The sequence below is a fragment of the Gorilla gorilla genome, chromosome 9 (assembly GCF_029281585.2).
Source record: "Gorilla gorilla gorilla isolate KB3781 chromosome 9, NHGRI_mGorGor1-v2.1_pri, whole genome shotgun sequence".
In the NCBI taxonomy this organism is placed as follows: Eukaryota; Metazoa; Chordata; class Mammalia; order Primates; family Hominidae; genus Gorilla; species Gorilla gorilla.
The window spans coordinates 128545835-128569534 of NC_073233.2; the positions used below are offsets into that span (position 1 = coordinate 128545835).

Here is a 23700-nt window from a genome sequence, read left to right on the forward strand (position 1 = left end):
GAGAGTGCGAATCTGCACATCTCTCCCTGATTCTGCCTTCAGTGACATCAGGTTGGCAGATTGAAATTGGCCATCTTGGGTGTATTCCACCATAGAAGTCAGCAAACACTACAAATCAGGGCTTTTTATTTCTGCAGTTCGTTGTTTATTTTTTCAGAGCCAGTTTACCTGCACAGTACTGCCTGTGGGCATTTTCTTTCAGCCCTCCTTTGAAAACTCTCTCCAGTTTGTACTAGGCATGGTCATCCATCTTGCTTTATTTAATTCAGTCTCATTTACACCTCACGACAAGCCTTCCCTGGAAGATGTCCCTGACCCCATCTTGAAAATAAAGGAACACATGCCGGGCATAGGGGCCAGGGCTTGGGTTCAAAGACAAGTCCTTTGCCTTCAAGCATCATACCCCTTGATGGGGCTTAACTCCTTGGTTTTCATTTGGGGTGAAGGTTTGGCAATATCTGAGGACATTTTTGTTGCCACAAGTAGAGGGGGTGCTACTGGCACCTGGTGGGTGGAGGCGGGGGAAGCTGCTAACATCCTACAATGCACAGGGCAGCCCTGCCACAAAGAATGATCTAGCCCCTGGCTGGGTGCGGTGGCTCATGCCTATAACCCCAGCACTTTGGGAGGCCGAGGCAGGCGGATCATGAGGTCAGGAGATCAAGACCATCCTGGCTAACACAGTGAAACCCCGTCTCTACTAAAAATACAAAAAAGATTAGCCAGGCGTGGTGGCAGGCACCTGTAGCCCCAGCTACTCGGGAGGCTGAGGCAGGAGAATGGCGTGAACCCAGGAGGCGAAGCTTGCAGTGAGCCGAGATCGTGCCACTGCACTCCAGCCTGGGCGATAGAGCGAGACTCCTTCTCAAAAAAAAAAAAAAAAGAAAGAAAAAAAAAAGAATGATCTGCCCCCCTTCGTTTGGAAGCTACTAACATTCTACAGTGCACAGGGCAGCCCTGCCACAAAGAATGATCTGGCCCCAGATGCCAGAGGTGCCGAGGTGTGGGGAGCCCTCTCTTAGCAGGTGGTGCCCCCTGGGCATCGCATTGCTTTTCCTATCTCAGGAAGGCATGAACTAAATAAAGGTAACGCTCATCTTGGTCAGGAACGGGGAAGCACCATTTGGACAAAGCTAACTGTGCTACCAAGGTGGCTTTCCGGATGGGCTGGCCGGCAGGTTTAAGACCTCACTGGGCTTGTGCCCAGACCTGGGAAGTTAAAGTCAGGTAGGAGAGGGTCACAGTCATCGCCCAGCAGTGGGAACTGTGACCTGAAGGCAGATACAGACAGGGGAGGATTTCATGAGAAAAGAGAACATGGGAGTGGTGAGAAACAGCAGAAGCCCTGTCCCAGGAAGGGGCCAGCCAGCCCCTGTTAGCGATAAGCCAGAGCTGGAGAAAACAGAATCAAGATCCAGATAGATTTACAGGGCTGCATTGGTGGTTCCCAAATCTGCCTCTTTGTCAGAATCATCCAGAGAGCTTTAATAAGAGAAAACAATGTATATGGCCAGACCTTGCCTCAGACTTACTTGGAATGGCCAGAAGTGGGGCCCGGAAGTCTGATATATATATGTATTTGAGACAGGGTCTCACTCTGTTGCCCAGGCCGGAGTGCAGTGGTATGATCATGGCTCACTGCAGCCTCTACCTTTTGGACTTAAGGAATTCTCCTGTCGCAGCCTCCCGAGTAGCCGGGACCACAGGTGTGCACCACCCTACCTGCCTAATTTTTAATGTTACCCAGGCTGGTCTTGACCTCCTGGGCTCAAACAACCTCCCACCTTGGCCTCCCAAAGTATTGAGATTACAGACATGAGCCAGTGCACATAGCACAGCCAAGTCTGAATTTTAAAAAACTTTCCAAGTGATACTGATGACTGGCCCAGTTAGGGACCCCTGGGAAAGATGAACATGTTACTTGTCAGTGACGGCTGTTAAATATCAAAACGAGTATTTGAGGGACGTTAGGCACCAGCATCACTCAAGCAATAAAGTGTTTGAAGACTTGACACTGCTCTGCCCTTACAACAGTAGGTGGGCCAGTCTCCTGCCCTCTCCAAGTGTACAGAATAGAATTAGGCACAGGGGACAAAATCTCTCTGAGCCTCATTTTCCTCATCAGTTAAATAAGACAAATACTACTTACAGCATGGGGTCTTTGCGAGGATGACATAAAGAAGCAGTGTGACAGCCATCAGCAAGTTCCCAGCTTAGCGTCTGAGTGGGTGGGTCCTCTGTAGCTGTTGTCCATGGCTTTTGCTGCAAGAGCTTCCTCTTTCAGTCCAAATTCTACGTGGGTTGTGGTTCTACCTTGCGTCAGGGACGTTCCAGGCCCTGGAGGATATTGAAGTGAGGGAGGCCTTGTCTTCATCCTCAGAGAGCTTACAGCATGGCAGGGAGGTAGATGTGTAAAACCCCCTGCCCTTCAGCCACACTGGGCACAGAGCGTGGAGAGGTGGCACAAGCTTGCCGTGGGCCCGGCGCAAGAGGGATCATGGGTCAGGGAAGCTGCTTAGATGGAATTCCAAAGGAAGTTACAGGGTTTTGGCAGGATGGAGAAAGTTCTTTAGTTGTGCCAGGTCAATGAAGCTGGTGGGCAGCAGGGAAAGACCGCACAGGCGGTGGCTGGGGAGAGGGTGTACCTGGGGTCTCTGTGCCTTTTCTAATAGGCTTCTTGTTCTCGCCCTCTTTCCTCCCATCTCCCTTCCTGAGAAATGATACCCATCAGGTGCAGACACTTGAAAAATTCATCTGCTTGGTGCTTGATTTATCATTCAAACCTTCAGTAACTGATTTCCAGTCTCATAAAATATTAAATACATCCATTTATTGAATATCGCATTTTGATATGTTTTGACACCTCATTTGCCACTGAAGTCAAGGACAGATTCACATTTTTCATGGCGTGGGGCCCAGATTTGTCCTCGTACAGTGTTGTATTAAATCCCCTCCCCACGCCCCTCCTCCTCAGACCCACGCTTCTCGGCGTCTCACTTGAGCAGCCACCCTGACGGCCCAGTTGGCATGGACCATGGCAGGCCCAGGGCAGAACGGCCACATGTGTCATCCCCAGGGAGAGTTATTTACATAGCACTGTAAACATTTGCGGAAGGAAAGACAAGGTCTCTGCCAGACATCTCTAGATTCCGCATCAGACAGTGGCCAAGCCAGGGGTAGAGCCCGAGGGGAGAAACTGTGTCCTCCCACAGGCCTGTGAGCACACTCATTCCATCCATTCATCCGCTCATGCTGGCAACTGAGGTTTAAGAAGCACCTACTAAGTGTTAGATACTGAGCTACGCCCTGGGGATTTTAAAATGGAAAGCTGTTGTGCATGAGAGTGCCACAGGTGTTGGGGGAGAAGTGTGTCGTTAGGAGCTGTGAGCATGGAGAGGAGGGCATGCAGTTCTCCCACGGAGGTGACTGGGAGTGATGGGGCCGTGGAAAGACTTTAGAGAGGGAGCAGCCCTTGAGCTCAGGCTTCAGCTAAGAATGAGTTTGCAGATGGCTGAGGAGGATAAGGGCGTTCCAGTCAGGGCGTGCTGCTGGAGCAGTGGCATGGAGGGGAATCTGCATGTTTTGAGGCTGGGTGCTATTCTGTATGGCTGGGGATGGAGGGTTCCGGAGGGGCCTGGTAGGAGTTTAGGGTGGCCAGGAGGTAAGAGCAGGTCACAGAGGGCTTAGAAGCCACAAAGGTGATGGAATTTGGGTGGTCTCCTGGAGATGGCAAGGGAATGCCACAATTCATTGGATGAGAGGATGGTTTGGAGCAGGGCAAGACCAGAGGCAAGGATGCCAGTTGGGAGGCTCGGCTCAGTGGTCCAGGTGAGAAATGAGGAGGAGGAGGAGGACAGGCTTCGGGGAGACATTCATGAAGTGGACTGCATGGTGGTGACCGGTTCAGTATTGGTGGGCCCTTAGGCTAGGTTTCCCCAAAAGTACACCCTGAGAAAATGACTTGTGTTGTAACGGGTTTGGTTGAGGGGTGATCATGGGAATCAGCAATGGCATAGGGAGGCAGGGAGGGGCACCTGTGTTTAACACCACAGCACGTTGGTGTGCAGGAGGCCAGGAGAAGGCCTTCATGCAGAGAGCCCAGGTGCTTGCAGCTCGGGGAAGGGGCTGGGGCAGGGCCCTGTGGGCATCTGCACGGTGGGTGAGGGGAGGGAGGAGTCAAGTCTGATTCCCAGGACCACACGTTGGGTGGAAATGCCATTCAGATAGAAAGAATTTGGGGGAGTGGCCATTTGGGGGCAGAAGGGGGATGACAAATTCAGCTTTGCCATGTTGAGTTTGGGGTGCCTGTAAGCCAGCCACATGGAAGCACCCAGCAGGAAGTTGATTGAGGGGGTGTGGAATCCAGAAGAGGGGTGTGGGCGTGAGACACAGATTTGGGCTTTATTTGGGTAGAGATGCAGCCAAAGCCACGGGCCCAGATTGTGTCACTTATAGTCACTTAAGAAGAGCAGAGAGCAGATGAGAGAGGAAAGAGCTGGGAAACACAGGAATTTATGGAACAATCTGGGGAAGAAAGCCTGGCAAGTCAACTGAGGAGCAACTGGAGAAGGTGGAGGGAAAAATGAGGGCAGGTGAGACCCTGGATTCCAGGGGGTGGTTGCCAGTTGGAAGAGATTGGAAAAGACAGTTGCTACCGAGAGGAGTCAAATCAGGTGAGGGTGGAAAAGATTTCGCTGGGCAATGAGGAGGTCATGGGGCTTTTGCAGGGAATGTTTTCAGTCGTGTGGTAGGAACACAAGCCAGAGAGGCAGCTGTACGAGGTTTTTGAGCAAGGAAGTGTCAAGGTCAAAGTGGCATTTTAGAAGATTCTGGAAAAGGTGTGTAAGGTCAGAGATAGGAGAGGCTGAGGTCAGGAGGCCAGCAATGAGGCTGCTGCAGGCTTCCAGCCAGCTGGGAGTGCAGCAGTGAGCTTAGAGAATGTGGGAGGCTTGCTTGAGCCCAGGAGTTTGAGACCAGCCTGGACAACGCAGTGAGACCCCATCTCTACAAAAAGTATAGGAAGAAAAGGAGAAATCTGGGAGGTGGAGTGCAAGGAATACTTGCTAAGACTCAAAATCGCTAGGCTAAGAGGACACATTTACAAAGGCTCTTGGGGCCAGCCCCACTGGCCACACTCTGTGTGTGTGTGTGTGTGTGTGTGCGCACGCATGTGTATTTTTCAGGGCTAAATGCTGTCATCAGTAACACAGTCTCTGCCCCTACCCATACTGAGAGGTGACTTTGGCTATGATCCTCACCCCTCTAGGGCTTTTTCCTCATTGTGGAGGAAGCAGTGACCCCCCTTCTAAGTTGTGAGACTCACAAGAATGATGCCTTTCAAAGCACTGTGTAGGTTGTGATGAACCATATGGGTTTTTAACTACGGTGCAAACAACTGTCAGGGCTTGTGTCTCTGCAGGGCCCAGAAGGTGCCCCAGAAGCTGACCCTGCTACCTCCTGCCCTGCTCCTCTGCCCCCAGCCCCACTCTTCTGGAAGCGCCTGTGTCTCCTGACCTTGGATGCTCCTTCTTCAAGGTGGATAGGCCTGGCTGGCTGGTGGCCTGTGGACACAAAAGTGACCTGCCAGCAGGAGCCTTTTTTTCTTTCCTCTTCCATTCAGAGCTAGTCTGCAACCCACTGGCAGGGAGAGTGTTGAATCTGATTTGCTGAAATACAATAGCAGATTGATTTTGTAGCCACCAGCGCCTGTAACAAATTCCAAGTGAAGTTTGGATTGCACAATTGTGGGGTAATGACATTTTAATTGCATGTCATATTTAGTCTGGCTCAATCTAAAGCCTGGGGTGGAGGCCCAACCCTGCGTGCTCCCAGCGCCTCCCCTCCTGCTTCAGTTGGGCCTGTTTGGTCCCTCTCAGAGTTTTCTCTCTTTCCCCTAGCCCCTCCCACCTCGGGGATCTGGGTGCAGGCAGGTGGGGGTGAAGTCGAAGACAGTTCTGGGCTTGCATCTGTTTCAGACTTTTTTTTTTTTTAGAGCTGTTTGTTTTTGCCGTCTTGCCGTGTTGACCAGGGTGGCCTCAAACTCCTGGGCTCCTCTGATTTTCCTGCCTCAGCCTCCCAAGTAGCTGGGACCATGGTCATGTGCCTCCGCTCCTGGCTGTTTAAGACTTTTTCCCCCTTTCCCCTTTCCCAAAGGTAGCTTTCCCTATCTTTGTTTTTCCCTCTCTGCTTTCCCTTTCCCCCATCTTTGTGGTTGTTGTTTTTTTTTTTTGAGAGAGAGTTTTGCTCTGTCTCCCAGGCTGGAGGTCTCGGCTCACTGCAACCTCTGCCTCCCAGGTTCCAGTGATTCTCCTGCCTCAGCCTCCTGAATAGCTGGGACTACAGGCGTGTGCCACCTGCCTGGCTAATTTTTGTATTTTTAGTACAGATGCGGTTTCACCATGTTGGCCAGGCTGGTCTCGAACTCCTGACCTCAGGTGATCCGTCTGCCTCGGCCTCCCAAAGTGCTGGGATTACAGGCATGAGCCATACGCCCAGCCTGCACATCTTAATGGACCTGCCTTCTACCCCCTTCTCCTTCTACTGCTTTTTCTTTCCTCTTCTACACTTGGTTTTCCTGTCCCTCCTTTCCTCGGCTCTCTCCACTAACCTGCTGTGTGATCTTGGACATGTCACTTCCCCTCTCTGAGCCCCAGTCCTCTCATTTATGAAATGCAGGGCTTAGACTGATTGGTCTCTGTGAGCCTTCGATATGCATGCGATTCCTCCTTGTGTGCATCCCTCCTTCCCTCCCCATCTGCCTTCTCCTGTCTCTCGCTTCTTGGTTTCGCTTTGTTTTTATGGCGATGCTCGCAGCAGGAGTCTCTCATTCCACAATACAGGTGGAGGCCTGGACTGCCTATTATGATCCGTGAGCCTTCCACAGGAGAGTGACTCAGTGAGGAGCTGATTTGCTCCCTTCCCCCAGAACAGCCGAGTAATTGAAGAAAACATGAATGTTAATGATGCATTTAGCATTTGGAAGTTAGAGGGGTGATTAATATGTTGTAAGTTGTATATTAACACCTTCACAGTGGCATAATGAAGACAAAATATACACTCAGAGATGAGATTGTTTATTCTTGTGTGCAGCGCTCCTGGATGCCAACCCCCTAAGCCTCGGAACACGTGGCATGGCTGTGTGTGGTGGGGAGGGGGTGGCTGCAGGGATGGTGTCTGGCTTCGTGGTTTCTGCTGATGAGCTCTCTCACCTGTCCTGGGGCTGGCCCAGGCAGCCGGAGTGGAGGGTGGAGAGCACAGTGGGCTGGGGACTTGGAGTCTGTGAGAGACCAGATGGTAGAGGACACTGTCATTCAGGAGTGGCATGCCCGGAAGACAGTGCAGCATGTTCTTTGTGGTCTGCGGAGCTCACTCTAAGTTTTCAAAGGAACGACAGGATAGGAGAAGTGAAGGGAGGATGCAGGAAATAGGAAATGCCTGCAGTGTCTTGAGCTTCAGGAACTCTGGGATTTTCCCATTCTGCCCTAGGGAGGTCCCCCTCCCCAGCAAGGGGATTCTTGCTACAGGTTATGCCTAGTGAGTCACAAGCCTGGGTGCAAGCAAAGCATGTTGATTGGAAACTCTCTGACCAGGTTCTGTATTGGTGCTCAGGCCTTTTACATGAGAACCACAGAGTCTCAGAATGTCAGCGCAGGAAGGGCCTTGAAAGAACGCCCGGCCCATGTCCTGTCGTTTTCAACAGGAAACCAAGGCCCAGTGAGCGGACAAGACTTTGATTTGGATTGACAGCTCGAGGCAGAACCAGGAGAGGGTCAGCTCACCTTCGTTCAGCCTCTGGGACTCTAGATTGGGGTGCAGAGATCTAGGGACTCTGGCCCCTCGATGACTCCCTTGGCCCATTTTTCCAGGAGGCCACATAGGAACTCCACCCAGTAGCTCCAAAGTGTGGAATAGCGGATAGGATGTAGAGAGATTTGAATCCTAGCTCTGCTGATTACTGGATGTGTGGCTGTGAGAAAGTGATTTCATCTCTTTGGGCCTTAGTATCTCCATCTGTCAAAGAGGAACAATAATATTTAATATGCAGTATAATTGTAAGGATCACTTGCATCTTGAACACACACACTAAAAAATGATTAGCATTAACGTGTGCGTGTCTGCATGCATGCACGTGTGTGTGTGAAATACCAAGTACAGTTTCTGGCAAAAGACAAGGAAGGCGCTCAAAAAATGGTGATAATGGTGTATCATAATTGTTACTGTTATCATCATGATTTGCTTTCACGGCTGCAGCCTGCACACCCAGCTCTCATCTGTTCTTTAAGATTCATTTTAGTCACCCTTCCTCCCTGCATAATCCCTCACTGCCCACTACCCCAGTCTCAGTTCAGCACACTCCTGTGTGTGGTATAACCCTTCATCCATCTCTTGTTGGTGGAGTTTGCTTGTCTCTCTCCCCCATCTGCCTATAAGCTCAGTGGAGGCGGAGACTGTGCCTCCTCCCTTCCCCCTCAGCATCAGTGTTCCTGAATGTTCATTGGACAGGTGAGTGCTCTAATTCCAGGCCTGGTGAGCCCCACCTGGGATGAAGCCAGTGGGTGTGAACCTGCCAGCTTCTCGTTTCTTAAGATGAATCCTGAGTTCTATTGTGCAGTGCAGGGAGTGCTGTGCTTTTGGGTTGAGGGCACCCCCTCCTAGGGATAGAAAGTTGGTGACCCCTTACCTCCTTGCAGGGCTGATTGTAACTCAAGTCCTGCTGCTTCCACAAAGCCTTCCCTAGTAATTCCATCTTTTCTGTACCGCTCCTGTAATACTTAATTCATTCTTCTCCTGACATGCTTGTCATACTTTACCTTGTCCTGTATCACTTACTTATGTGATGTATCTCCTTTGCGATACACCTCGTATCTATCCCTGTGGGACAACTCGTCCGCCCGTGAACCACCATGGGTCCATCTATAGTAGACTTTACCATTGGTAGAGTTTAAATGGCACTTTGTTGAATGAATGAATGATAGATTTCCTACTATATTTGTAGTGTAGAAGCCTGTTCAGCTGTTATCTCATTGTAATGCTAGTTTTTCTCATTATCCATTCTACATTCCATGAGAGCGAGGATTTTACTAAATACTTCTGTGTCCTCATAATACTGGGCAGATAATTTAATGGGTAATTAATTACTGATTGATTTCCTTAAATTTTCTATCCTATTAAGACTTTTGTGGCAAAAAAAAAATCTTATTAGCCTTGTTAAGGGGTGCCAACATTTGAAAGAATTGACTAAGCCTGAGTCCCTGTGATGAAACGTATAGCATGTGGGATTCCCCATGACAGGTGGAAATCCAAAGGGTTTTTCTGATCATTTCCTGAAAGCCACTGATGACTTCACTGAAGGCAAAAGATCTCAGTTAAAGGGAATTATTAGACTTGACACTAGAAGTTGTCAGTGTAGCCCTCATTATCGGGCTACTTTGTGGTGGATGGGAACTGGCTTTGGGGCTTTGTCTATGACAGGAGAGTTCTCTCTGCTGACTCTGGGTGGGTCAGACTGAGGCCATACCAGAGCTCTGAGCTTCCACCATGTGTAGAGCCCTGAGCGGGGCAGGGAACACAGGGACAAAGAGAAGCGAGGTGGGTAGGGGAGGAGGGTCATGGGCACATGGTGCAAACCCGAGTGTGTGTGTGAGAAAAAAGCATTTCTAATCAGTGACCCTCGTATTAAGCAGGATTCTGTGTGTGAGTGGTGGGGTTGCTGGGATAAAGAGCCATTTGAGGCTGGAGGGCTGGTCTCTGCCATTGGGGTCTTGGCTGGTGAGAATGAGGATGATTACTCATATCCATGTGTCGTTGTGACTCAGAGAGCTCGGGTTCTGGAGTTGGAGAGACCAAAGTTCGCAGCTGAGCCCAGCTGCTGCTTAGCTGATTGGCCTTGGGTAAGTTCCTTATACTTTCTGTTTCTTCTTCTCTTGTGTGGGGTATCATAATAACTGCTTCCTGCTTCTCTGTGTCTTGTACAAGAAGACATGCCCCCATAGTGGGACTAGCACTCAGGTCTTGTCAATTCTTGTCCTGTGCTTTCTATACCCTTCAGCCGAGGGAAGGGGGGCTGTCTGCTTAATTAGCTGATGTTGATAAGAGCTTTGGAGATACAAAGCTCTTGATAAGAGCTAATCCCCTTAATCTGTGTGGGGCTGATGTGTGCATGTGTTGTACAAGGCAAGTAGCACTGGGGGGATTGACCAGGAATGCAGGGCAGCACACGGAGTGTGCATGTGTTTGCGTGTGTGCATGTGTACACATTGTTCTTGCTTCCTTGAAAGGTGCTGCAGACATGATGTGCAGGGATTCATGCCTCAGACGGAGCTTGGAGGAGATGCCCTCCGTGTTTTTCCATCCCCAAAATGCTGTGATTCTATCCTTGATTGGAAGGTGGCTCCAGGTCCTGGGGCAGGGAAGCTCCTGAGCTCTGCAGGAGCGTCTGCGTGGTCCAAGGGAAGGATTTAAGAGCCCAGAGTCAGGTGCGGAGTGAGCTTTCTGCACACTGCCCTGCTCACTGTCTCAGGGTGCTGAGGCATTTAAAAATTGTCCTGATAATCCTTCTGGCAAAGTTGCCAGCCCCGCTATAGCCTAGAAAAGGGGAATCTGTGAACTCAAAGACATGCTGTTCTGTTTTGACTCAGCAATGGGCAATCTGTTTTCTCCCAGGAGTTTGGTCTTAACCTTAAGTTATCAATTGGTTCACCCTCCCCTCTGTTCCCTCCCCTCTGCATATGTAAGCTCAGCCTGCATCCTCTCTCGCTTCCTTCTGTGAACCTTCCCTGCGGGCAGTTATGGGGACAGGCCCTCAGTGCAGTGCCTGGCCTGCCCCCCATGTAGGCGTGGCTCCCCCAGAAGCAGACCCCAAGTGAAGACAGAAGTAAGTGCAAGTGGTTATGTGGTTGGTGGTCCTGGGAACCACACAGAAAGGGGGTTATGGTTTTTTAAAAGTGCACTCATTTGCCTGATAGAAGAGTGGAGAAGTAAGACAGGGAAGGGAAAGAAGACCATAAAACTGTGGCCACCCGGGACCCAATCCCACTGGGGCACAGTGGGAGAGTATGGCCACTAGCTAGGGTCTAGCACTTGGGGCCTGTCCCATGTACATGGGCTGCATGAGCTCCAGAGACCGGAAAGTTCTTGGATGAGCCAGAGGTGCCTGCATCTGGAGGCCCCCGGATCAGCGAGTGTGAGAGAAGTGGACATGGCCCCACGGCTGCTCCTGGCCAATCTGAACTACTGCATCCTAGACCCAGGCTTGGCCATTGCAGTGAAGACATCTCCTGTGGCTGTAACCCCACTCAGATGTACATGCCAGCTACCCTAAGGTTCTAGGAGCATTTTTGCAATTTTTATTTCTTGAAGACGCTGGCAGTGATCTGATTTATTAAAACTGTAAGTTGGCCGGGCGCGGTGGCTCACGTCTGTAATCCCAGCACTTTGGGAGGCCAAGGCAGGTGGATCATGAGGTCAGGAGATCGAGACCATGCTGGCTAACATGGTGAAACCCCGTCTCTACTAAAAATACAAAAAATTATCCGGGTGTGGTGGCGGGCGCTTGTAGTCCCAGCTACTTGGGAGGCTGAGGCAGGAGAATGGTGTGAACCCGGGAGGCAGAGCTTGCAGTGAGCTGAGATCGTGCCACTGCACTCCAGCCTGGGCAACAAAGCAAGACTCAATCTCAAAACAAAACAAAACAAACAAACAAAAACCGTAAGCAAATATGCATTCATCGTGGGTTTCGTTTGTGTCAGGCACCATGCTAGGTGCTTTTTCTGTGTATCTCATCTTGGTCCTTTTGATATCCCATGAAGCAGGTGTTGTTATTCTTGTTTGCTATTTGAGGCAACTGAGGCAGAGAGTGGTTAAGTGAGTTTATGCAGCTTGTAGGAGGCCGATTGAGGCCCTGAACCTAGTACCATACCATCTTTCCTGGCTGCGCTCACCATCTGAGAGCTTGGTTCTGCCAAATGGCACTTCACAAAGCATTGAGTGGGTTGGGTGGGCTAATTCTGTGGGCCTCCTGTGTATAGACACCAAAAATAAGATTCAATCCAACTAAAAGCCTGTTAATTATGCCCCAAGAATATGGATTGAAGGGTACTTGGGCCTTGATGGATGGAAGCTGCCTTTAAGTCAGACTCTGAGGAATGTCGTAGCCCCTCACCCTTTGATGAATTTGTGTCTGCCTGGCAGGGCCTGGCAGCTGCCCGGGCTCTGGCTCTCTGCTCTATTCCAGGAAGCCCAGCCATGCCAGCTCTGGCTTGTCACTCTTTTTGTCCCAGGGAGCCCCTAGAGACCTCTCAGTAATGCATTCTACCTACTGGGCTTGGCTGGCACTCTTCCTGCCCCTAGGGCCTGGTACATGACTTTGCCATCAGGCTTTGTGATTGCAGCTTGTGGATGGGGATCCCAGGATCCTCTTTAACTGGGTGCTCAGTTTTCATTTTAATCTGACAACTGAAGAGCTCTGGAGTAGGAGCCAGGAGATCTTAATTTCAGTCTCACTCATTGCTTATGTGTCCCCCTACTTCTCTTCTCTGGGCCTAGCGTCCTCATCTGCTAAGTGATGGGATCTAGTATCCCTTCCAGGCCTGAAATCCCAGGAGTTGGGGAGAAGCAGGAATTGGGTTACAAAGAGGGCAGAGGGTTACCAGCTGATTTCAGAGGTTTGTCTCCTCCAGGACCCAGCTGTCTGCTGGCTGACAGGTCAAGCACCCGGGATCCATTACATTAGATCAATCCAAGAGACCTTGGATTCTGCCAGTCCTAGGCACTTCATAAAATCCCTGGCCTTACATCTTTGTGGGGGTGGGGAGAGGGCAGAGGGAAGAACTTGGGAATTGGTGCATGGTGGGGATGAGGAAGAGGGCTGTGGACTGAGCCATATTTGAGCCACGGAGTCTGGGCCAGCCCCAGGAGCAGAGGGGCCTATAGAATGGGCCATGATGGATTGTGACCACTCAGCTTGTGGGTCAATAATCCCTTTACTGAGAGATCCCCAGGTGCACCTTAGCTGGAGCTCAGTCATAAAGGCAGCAGTGGAGAATGGAGCTTTCATAAGGGGTCCTGAGGAAGCGCCTGTTAGATTGCTCTTTCAAATTGACCGTGACAGACATGTTCCTTAGGGAGCCATTATCTTCAGACGGAAGCTGGATACTTTGGTCTGGAAGATTTGACCCTAGGCTATTCAGCCAGGATGGATGGAATAGGAAGTTGGCCCTACAATGCCTCATGGCCAAAGTGCTTTGGCCATGGTGGCCAGGAAGGGATGCAGAATGTTGAGAGGGGAGCAGAGGGACTGGAGATGGTCATGCACAAGGCACCAGACCCCTCCAAAGGTGTCGGAAAACCAAAGATCAGCACATGAAACCACGTGAAGACCTTGAGGGAGCACACAGATTTCAGATATGGGAGTGGGCTGCTCAGATTTTACAAGATAACCCTTTTGTCTCAGGCAATGAACCAGTCAGCTTTCCTTGCACCAAACAAGCTTATAATACACTACAGTTACCTGTACAAGTGATTCCAGTGCCCCCTGTGCATCAAGCAGTTTTTATTGGGCTTTTGCCCTGGGGTTCCTTGAAGTTGCCACTGCTAAAGGGGACTTTTTTAAGAGGCTTAAAAGCCTCTGCTAGAATGATCAAAGAGGGTTCCAGGATGGCAGTGGACAGGTGTGACTGGAGCAAAAAGTTCACTTAGGACAGAGGTTCTCCTGGGGAACCTTCTCGGGAGCCCCGTGAATGTTGGCAAAGTGTTACGTGTAAGTAGTGATGTGTGTTTCTCTGGGCAAGAGTGTAAAACCTTCAGCCAGAGTCTCAAAATGGTCTTCTGTCTTGCAAGAGGTTACGGTTAAGAAACCCAGTCAGCTCTATACAGCAGAGCTATGTCTGCTTTGCTTTCCATTGTTTTCTTAGTACCTAGCTTAGGTACCTGGCACTTAGTAGGTGGTTAATAAATAATGGTTGGATGAACAGCTGACTAAGAAGATTAATGGTTCATGACTGGGGAAAGCTTTTTTATTTTATTTTATTTAATTAATTTATTTATTTTTTGAGGCAGGATCTAACTCTGTTGCCCAGGCTTGAGTGCAATGGCACGATCTCAGCTCACTGCAGCCTCAGCCTCACAGGCCCAAGTGATCCTCCCATCTCAGCCTCCTGAGGAGCTAAGACCATAGACATGTGCCACTACACCTGGCTAATTTCGAAATTTTTTGTACAGACAGTGGTATCATTTGGATCAGTGGGGCCTGGTTGTAGGTGATTGGATCATAGAGGTGGATTTCCCTCTTCGTGCTGTTCTTGTGATAATCAATGAGTTCTTGTGAGATCTGGTCATTTAAAGGTGTGTAGCACCTCCCCCACTCTTCCTCCTGCTCCGGCTGTGTGAAGTGCTCACTCCTCCTTTGCCTTTGGCCATGACTGTTAAGTTTTCTGAGGCCTCCCCAGAAGCAGATGCTGCTGTGCTTTCTGTACAGCTTGCAGAATTGTGAGCCAGTAACATCTCTTTTCATCATAAATTACCCAGTCTCAAATATTTCTTTATAGCAACATGAGAATGGAATAATAACGAAAATTGGTATCGAGAGTGGGGTATTGCTAGAAAGATACCTGAAAATGTGGAAGCAACTTTGGAACTGGGTAATAGGCAGAGGCTGAGAGAGTATGGAGGGCTCAGCAGAAGGCAGGAAGATTTGGAATTTCCTAGATACTTTTTGAATGGTTGTGACCCAAATGCAGATAGTGATATGAACAGAGATAGCCAGGCTGTGGATGTGTCCAGATGGAGATGAGAAACTTATTGGAAACCGGAGTAAAAGGTCACTTTTACTATGTCTTAGCAAAGAGCCTGGCTTCCTAGTGTCCCTGTTCTAGGGATTTGTAGAACTTTGATCTTGAGAGTGATGATTTAGGGTATCTCGTGGAAGAAATTTCGAGGTAGCAAAGCATTTAAGATGTTACCTGACTGCTTCTAATTCCTATGCTCATATGTATGGGCAAATAAATGACTTAAAGCTGGAACTTATATTTAAAAGAGGAGAAGAGCATGAAACTTTGGAAAGTTTGCAGCCTGGTCATGTGGTACAAAAGAAAAGCCCATTTTTAGGGGAGGAATTCAAGCAGGCTGTAGAAATTTGCATAAGTAAAAAGGGGCCAAGTGCTAATAGCCAAGACAGTAGGGAAAAGGCCTTGAGGCATTTCAGAGACCTTTGTGGCAGCTTGTCCCATCGTAGGCCCAGAGGCCCAGGAGGACATAATGGTGTCATGGGCCAGGCCCAGGGCCCTGCTGCCTTGCACAGCATCAGGACACTGTTCCATACAGCCCACACTCCAGCTCCAGCCGAGGCTCAAAGGGGCCCAGGTACAGCGTGGGCCACAGTTTCAGAGGGTACAAGCCATAAGCCTTGGTGGTTTCCATGTGGTGCTAAGCTGGCGGGTGCACAGAGTGCAAGAGTTGAGGCTTGGGAACCTCTGTCTAGATTTTGGAGGATATATGGAAAAGCCTGTTGGTCTAAGGGAGAAGCTTGCTGCAGGGGTGGAGCCCTCATGGAGAACCTCTACGAGGGCAGCAGTGCAAAGGGGAAGTATGGGGTTGGAGCCTCCACACAGGGCATTGCCTAGTGGAGCTGTGAGAAGAGGGTCACCATCCTCCACACCCCAGAATGGTAGATCCACCAGTAGCTTGTACCTTGTGCCTGGAAAAGCTGCAGGCACTCAACGCCAGCCCTTGAAATCCACTGTGGGGGCTGAACCCTGCAGAGCCACAAGAGGAGAGCTGCTTAAGGCCTTGGGAGCCCACCCCTTGCACTAGTATGCCCTGGATGTGAGAAATGGAGTTAAAGGAGATTATTTTGGAGATTTAAGATTTAATGACTGCCCTGCTGGGTTTTGTACTTGCATGGGAGCTATAGTCCCTTTCTTTTGGCTTATTTCTCCCTTTTGGAATGGGAGTTTTTACCCAATGCCTATACCCCCATTGCATCTTGGAAGTAACTAACTTGTTTTTGATTTTACAGGCTCATAGGCAGAAGAGACTTCCTTTATCTCAAATGAGACTTTGGACTTTTGAGTTAATGCTGGAATGAGTTAAGACTTTGGGGGACTGTTTGGAAGGCATGATTATATTTTCCAGTGTAAGAAGGACATGAGATTTAAGAGGGGCCAGGGGTGAAATGATATGGTTTGAAGCTGTGTGTCCACCCAAAGCTCATGTGGAATTGTAATACCCGGTGTTGGAGGGGGATCCTGGTGGGAGGTGATTGGATTGTGGAGGCAGATTTCCCTCTTGGTGCCGTTCTCGTGACAGTGAGTGAGTTCCCATGAGATCTGGTTGGTTAAAAGTGTGTGGCACCTCCCCTACTCTTCCTCTTGCTATGGCCATGTGAAGTACTTGCTCCTCCTTTGCCTTTGGCCATGATTGTAAGTTTCCTGAGGCCTCCCTAGAAGCAGATGCTACTGTGCTTCCTGTACAGCCTGCAGAACTGTAAGCTAATTAAATCTCTTTTCGTCATAAATTACCCAGTCTCCGCTATTTCTTTTTTTTTTTAATACTGAAAAGAGTTAACAGTGTATTATAATTTATTTTATTTGACAATCTAGGAAGTTCGCAGCCACCAGCAGTTCTAGTGCAGTTTCAGTGTAATTGGGAGTTTGGGAATCTCGGTGGAGCTGTTAGTGTGGTGAACCTGTGTGTAAAATACATGCATACTTTTGATAGCACATGTGAAGTTACCTCTCTAAAACTGGCCTCATTGGTTTCGTTCTTAGCAAAATTGACCTGGGCCACTCAACATGGCTTTATCATGCCTGATGTTAATGCATGTTCTCTTTTTATAATAAATTCATGACCATCAGATGATATCAATTTGACATACATGGCATCAGGGCCTTCACAGCCACCATAGATTTTCTCCTCACCATCCATTTTGTTCTTATGAAATTCTACTTTGCTTCCTCAGGAACTTTAGTAGTTTCCCAGAGTTCTTTTTCTGCCCCAGCTCGAGACTCACTTGTCTCGAGCCACCACAGCCTAGTCCCCATATACTGCCCCATAGCTACCATAACCCAGTCCCCATGTATGGCCACAGCCCCTATTCCAGGGCCACTCCCCCACCCTCAGCTGCCTCCCTGTCCTCAGGTATTTCTTTATAGCAATACGAGCACAGACTAATACAGATGGGGTCTCCCTATGTTGTCCAGGCTGGTCTCAAACTCCTGGGCTCAAGGGATCCTCCTCCCTTGGCCTCCCAAAGTGCTGGGATTACAGGCACGAACCACTACACCTGGCCCGGGAAAGCTTTTAATGTAGCTGTTCGTAGCCTTGTGGAAAAGTTCTGGTTTAATTTTTTAAATAAAAATTTATTAGTATTTTGCTCCAATCACGTCAGGTATTGTAGTATTATTACTAGTACTGCTACCACCCCCACTGTCACTATTATTTCCTCGACAACTATCAGACACATTTATTGGGCATGCACGATGTGCCGGGCATTGTGCTCAACCCTTTGCAATACAATCTCATTCAATCCTTACAACCATCCAGTGAAGTAGATATCATTACCCGCCTCTTACTGTTGAGGCTCGGAGAGCAGTTAAGTCACTTGCCCACGATCATGCAGCAACAAAGTGGAAACGCCCTAATTCTAACCCAAGTCAGCCTGACTCCAAAACCTATATCCTCAGCCATTATTTAACCTTTGGGGATGGGTGGTTCAGTGCTGAGAACAAAGACTCATGTACCCTGGTCACAGCTTGTCACACACAAACCCCAAGCTCAAAGCCTCTGTGAAGTAAGAAAGGAGCACGTTCATGTTGAGTCTTGGGTAAGGTCAGGAAGGCTGCTTGGGGTGGGCACGGTGAGTCTGCAGGGTCGGTGGATGATCTTGACAACTTTCTCCTTAGTTAAGCCTTTCACACAGTCCATTTTCTCCGATCAGCTGAGTGTTTGAAGGCCTGCAAACCCCCCTGCTAGAGAGGATCAGGGAATCAGGCACTTGGAGCTGTCAGGGAGAAATACCTAAATCATTTGAACAGGTAATAATAGGATAGTGTAAGCTTGTTTAGTGCAAGGAAACTCGTTGTAACAGAAACCCCCTCCCAGCTCATCAACTTGCAGCTAAGGGATTTTCTGTGAGGTAGACACAAAGAAGACTTCCCCAGAGCCCTGGCAGTGAGGCGAGGGAGGGTCTGGGCCATCAGGAGCCAGAAAGAGTGGTGGTCCTGGCATCCTCAGGGGCTTATGAAAGACTATGGGAGTTGGGTTAGTGTGCTTTCACCTTAGACTGGGAGTTCCAAGATGGAGTCTAGTCTCATCTCAGGCATGTACTAACTATGTAAACTTGCCAAGTCACAGTTCTTTGGGCCTTATTTTCTTCCTTTCTAAAGTGAAGGCACTTAATTGCATGATTTTAGTCAGTTTTGACATACTGTCATCCGTAGAGACTTCTCAGCTGCAGTGGCAGTACAAGGGGGTCTTTGTAATGATTAACATGGGTATGGGGTATAGCTTGTGCTTGTCTTTATATATGTCATTTGTTATTATTATTATTATTATTATTATTTTAATTTTTGTTTTTTTGAGACAGAGTCTCACTCTGTCGCCCAAGCTGGAGTCCAGTGGTGCAATCTCAGCTCATTGCAACCTCTACCTCCTGGGTTCAAGCGATTCTCCTGCCTCAGCCTCCCGAGTAGCTGTGACTATAGGCCCCCGCCACCACACCCAGTTAATTTTTGTATTTTTAGTAGAGACGGAGTTTTGCCATGTTGGCCAGGCTGATCTCAAACTCCTGACCTCAGGTGATCCACCCACCTCGGCCTCCCAAAGTGCTGGGATTACAGGCGTGAGGCACCGCACCCGGCCTTATTACTATTTTTAACTGTGACAAATGTGCAACCACCACCAACACTGGGATGTGGTACATTTAATTTTCACAACAACCCCATGAGCTAGGTACTATTACTACCCCCATTTTTCAGACACAGACAGGAGGCTTAGAGAGGGTAAGTGACTTGCCCCAGGTCACACTGCCTTTAGGGGGCAGAAGTGAGACACTTATCTGAGTAGTTTGACTTCAAAGCCATGCCTTTAACCACTGGGCAGACTTTTCTCATTTTTTTGAGCAAGACTCACAGCAAGAAATATTTTACCAAGCCTAACCCTGATTGTCCACAGATATATGCATATCAAATGGAAATACTTTGTACTGCATGCCCTGATAGTTCTTATTTTCTTTGCTTTTGGCTTTCTCTTTTGGGAGTGTCATTATTGTATTAGTTTCCTGTGGCTGCGGTAACAAATGACCGGAAGCCAGGTGGCTTAAAACAGCAGACATTTATTCTTTCACAATTCTGGAGGCCAGAAGTCTGCAATCAAGTTGTCAGCAGGGCTGTGCTCCCGCCAAAGGCCCTAGGGAGAATGCGTTCTGTGCCTCTTGCAGCATCTGGTGGCTTTAGCTGGTCTTTGCTGCAGTCTCTGCCTCTGTGGTCACGCTGCCCCCTCCTCTTCTCTGTGTGTCTGTCCTATGGATACATGTGGTTTACTTAGGGCCCCCCTGATAACCCAGTGTGCTCCTCCTCTCAAGATCCTTTGACTTCATCACACCTTTGGCCTTGCAAGGTAACATCCAGAGGTTCTGGGAGTTAGGTCATGTGGGTCGCCTTTTAACCCACTACATTTATGGACTTGTGAATTTTTACAGATTCAGTGTATTTCAGTCAGTTCTCCTAACTATTCTTTTTGCATCTCAAATTGTCCCGTCTTTGGCCTGTGGGAACCCCTTGTAGCCAGCCCCTGTACTCTTAAATTTTATTTTATTTTTCAGACAGGGTCTTGCTCTGTTGCCCAGGCTGGAGTGCAGTAGTGTGATCATGGCTCACTGCACCCTCATTCTCCTGGGCTCAGGTGATCCTCCCCGCTCAGCCTCCAAGTAGCTGGGGCTACACTCAGCTAATTTTTTATTTTTATTTTTTTGTAGAGTATGGGGTCTTGTTATGTTGGCCAGGCTGGTCTTGGCCTCCTGGGCTCAAGTGATCCTCCCGCCTTGGACTCCCAAAGTACTGGGATTACAGGTGTGAACCACTGCACCCGGGCCCCTGTACTCTTTAGGCGTGACCCCATCGGTCTGTGAACAAGCCCATGCTCTCTGACACAAGATGTCACAGGCTTGTGTATTCCTGACCCCCAACCAGGAATTCCTCCAAGTCACCCTGATTTCTTTCAGTAGGAAATGACATTTCTGTTATTTTCCATTCTCTTCTATTTCATTAAAGAAAAACACTGATTACAATCTACTAAATTGATTTCACGGACCTACTTATGGGTTGTGACCCATAGTTTGAAAATCACGGTCCTGGGCTCTTTTGCCTTTCTTTATTTTCTTCATAAATTTAGGAAATTCCTTCCCATCAGAAAGTGAGGCACCCTCAAAGGCAGGGTCATGTGTTCATCCACTGGCTCCTCCATGGCGGCAGGATGGGGTCTGCACACATAGGGCCTGCATCATGCAGCCTGCATCCCATCCAGGGGCCCTCAGAGCTCCTGCTGCCCTCCGTGGCACCCTGCTTCTCTCTGGGCCCTCCCCGTTCCTCCTCCTCCTCCTCCTCCTCCTCTTCCCCCTTACTCTTCTTCCTCCCCCTTCCCTCTTCCTCCTCCCTCTCCCTCTTCCTCCTCCCCTCTCCGCCCTGCCTCTCTCCATCACTGCCTGGCCTTCATTTTGCCATTCTAAGAGGCTAATGTGAAAATTGCTCACAGATGGCACAAACAATATGGAAAAGAGCCTCTCTCTTCATTAGAGTAACACAAGATAGTGTTTTTAAGTGATTAAACTGTTATAGCAATAATTATGTTGAAATCTAAACACCTCATCACACTGCTTTAACCTCTCACCAAGGGCTCTTGAGGCCCCCTTGGGGTTTGGCAGGGGCCACCCCAATAGAGAGCTCAAGAGCGGACTGTCTAAGCCCTGCTGGACCTTCCCCATGGGGCCCCATGGGGCAGAAATATCTGAGTAGTGTTGGGGCCTCCATTGGCGCCCCCTCCCTGTAACCAGATGTAGAGGTCCTGGCCCCAAAGCTAGGCTCTAGCTGAATTTGTCTTTGGTGGCTATCCCATCCCCTTTGGCCTCCTCCTTGTCCCATAGCCACTCTCTACTCTGAGTAGCTGCAGGTGCTCCTAGAGGGCTGTCCTGCTTGCCCCTCCTTGCTGGCCACCCCTTGTTCTCTCAGCACCCTGCCCAGAGTCAGCTGGCACCGAGGGAAGAAAGTGGGTGAAGTCCTCTGCAAGACACAATTGCAAGACAGACACTTCATCTCGTACCCTGCCGCGGAGTCTGGGCATTCTCTAGAGCACCTTGGGAATTGCTCTCAACCTGTTCTTCCTCTTCCTCCATTAGTGTAGATCCTCGTTTCTTTCTTCCAGGGCTGTGAAACAGCTCCCACCTCACCTCCTGCCCTTCAGGTTCTCTCCCTGCCTGCTGCTCCAGGAAAGGAAAGTATAGAAAGCTACACAGAAATAAAGACACCTTCATGTATTTGATTATCTTGGGGGGATGGGGTGCAGATTTAAGAGATTTAAGAGAGACCTAGAGAAGATGAAACGCACCTGGTATGAAAATTATAGACTAGCAATCATGCGCCTCATTTTAAATAAACATGTAAAAATAAGACTTAAGGCCGGGCGCGGTGGCTCACGCCTGTAATCTGAGCACTTTGGGAGGCTGAGGTAGGTGGATCACTTGAGGCCAGGAGTTAGAGGCCAACATGGTAAAACCCCGTCTCTACTAAAACTACAAAAATTAGCCGGGCATGGTGGCATGCACCTGTAGTCCCAGCTACTCGGGAGGCTGAGGCGGGAGAATCGCTTGAACCAGGAGGTGGAGGTTGCAGTGAGCCAAGATTGCACCACTGCACTCCAGCCTGGGCGACAGAGCGACTTAAGTTTCCTATGGTGGTTGGTCAAGGCAGTAAGGAAAGAGGGAAAGAAGGAAAAGAGGGAGGTCAGAGCAAAGGCAGCGGGGAATGGCAGATGAGCACCTGGCCGGAAAGGGGACACAGAGAGAAGAAGCAGAAAGGAGGGAGAGCAGAGCCGGGGGAGGCGGAGAGAGAAGGGCCATGATGTGGAGCAGCAGCTGGCCACCTACTCACAGGCCCTCCTGAGCTTCATTTTGGTTTAGGGATTCTAAGTGTTGTTGCCTCTTCTCACATCTGAGATGCTGATTAGTCAGCTCTTCTGTGGCTCTTTCTCTGGATCTTTCTGTCTCTCCTTTCAGTGGGCATAGCTCATCTTTTCAGTGGAGGAAACATTTTGGTCTGGGTTTCGGTGGGCAGAAGTCATTGCTGGCTTTTGTGCTCTTCCCTTCTTACCCCTGGCTCCAAACAGAGTGCCAGGGTGTGGTGGAAACTCCACGTGTTTGGGGGGAGGGTGGGCAGCTGGCTGGGTGAATCAGAACTTCCAGGTGGCAGCGCTGTGTTAGAGGAAAGACTCATCGGGGTAGAGACAGCGGCAGATGGGGTGTGGGGAGGTGTCAGTGATGGCCACCCGTGCCCCACCTCAGGCTCTGATGAATGGAGGCTTCCCAGTCCCTCTTCTATTCAGATTCTACTTCTGATAAGGGACCTGACCAATATTTGAAGAAATGTAAAAGGCCAACTTCATCTGCTGAGGTAGGATTACATCAAGGAGGATGAAATTAAAGGCTTTTCATGGAAAGAGATCTCCAGGATAATTTGATGGAAGACTTTAATTATTTCAGATTCAAAGTGTCCCCCCGCCCCAACAAAAGATGCTTTAGAAAAAGGATTCATTGATTTGGGGAGTCACATAAAAATATTACGTACATGTATCTCTTTGAGTCCTTAGAGCTGCTATTGGTCTAGAGGGCTGTCAGCAGCCCAGGGGAGGGGGCTTCAGTGGGCCCTGCCCCTTTCCTGTGTGCTGGTGACAGATGACCCAAGTCTCTGCCACCAAGGGAATGGAAGAAAGGCCAGGGAAGGGGAAAATGGGTTTAAATGATTTAGATGCGACCTCAGAAAGAACTTGGAACCATTTTACCTGCTTTAACTGGCTCGGCACACTTTATTGGAGGGAAACTGATGCGCTTCCCTACCCTTGGAGGAGAGAGTGGCATGTCTTATGTGTGTGGGGAGGTGAACTTTTCAAGAGGTTGTGCTGTCTCAAAGCCACACAGGGTGGCTCTAGGACCCAGGATCTTTTGGCCTTACCTTTGGTCCCCTGCCACACCAACACTGCTTCCAGGGTGCACTCAAGTCTCAAGCTCACCTTGATCCGTGCTTTCCCCAGGGAGCAGTAGGCTCCTAGGCATCCCGGAGCTCGTTCCATCTGTTCCTCTGCCTGAACGCCCCATTTGGATCCAATCTCAAGGACTCCGCAGCTGCTGTGCACTCATCGCTCTGGACACACGATGTCTGGAAATCTCTCTTGCTGGACTTCTGTGCTTTCTCCCTTGATCAGGGCTTGTCAGGAGGATGGCACACTCACATATCAAGGGCTTTGTAGGGCAAACAGATGAAAACAATTGTCTTACGATCTACCCTAAAGAAACATGGCTTGATGTGATTGACAGAAAGCCAGCCCTAGTGGTGGTAAACACTGATGGTCAGCACACCGGTTCCTTATGTGCCAACTGACTCCACGGAGGCCCGAAGGGCTTCTCCACTGCCCAAGGCCCTGGGCAGAGGCCACGTAGCA

The 23700-nt window shown here is 49.4% G+C and overlaps 1 protein-coding gene and 1 pseudogene across 3 annotated transcripts in view; one reads left to right on the forward strand and one right to left on the reverse strand.

Moving 5' to 3' along the window:
* Window positions 1-23700, forward strand: part of GRIK4 (glutamate ionotropic receptor kainate type subunit 4) — a 477203-nt gene that overhangs the window by 91518 nt on the left and 361985 nt on the right. The window lies entirely within an intron of this gene.
* LOC134759302 (elongin-C-like) lies at window positions 16510-16966 on the reverse strand (annotated as a pseudogene).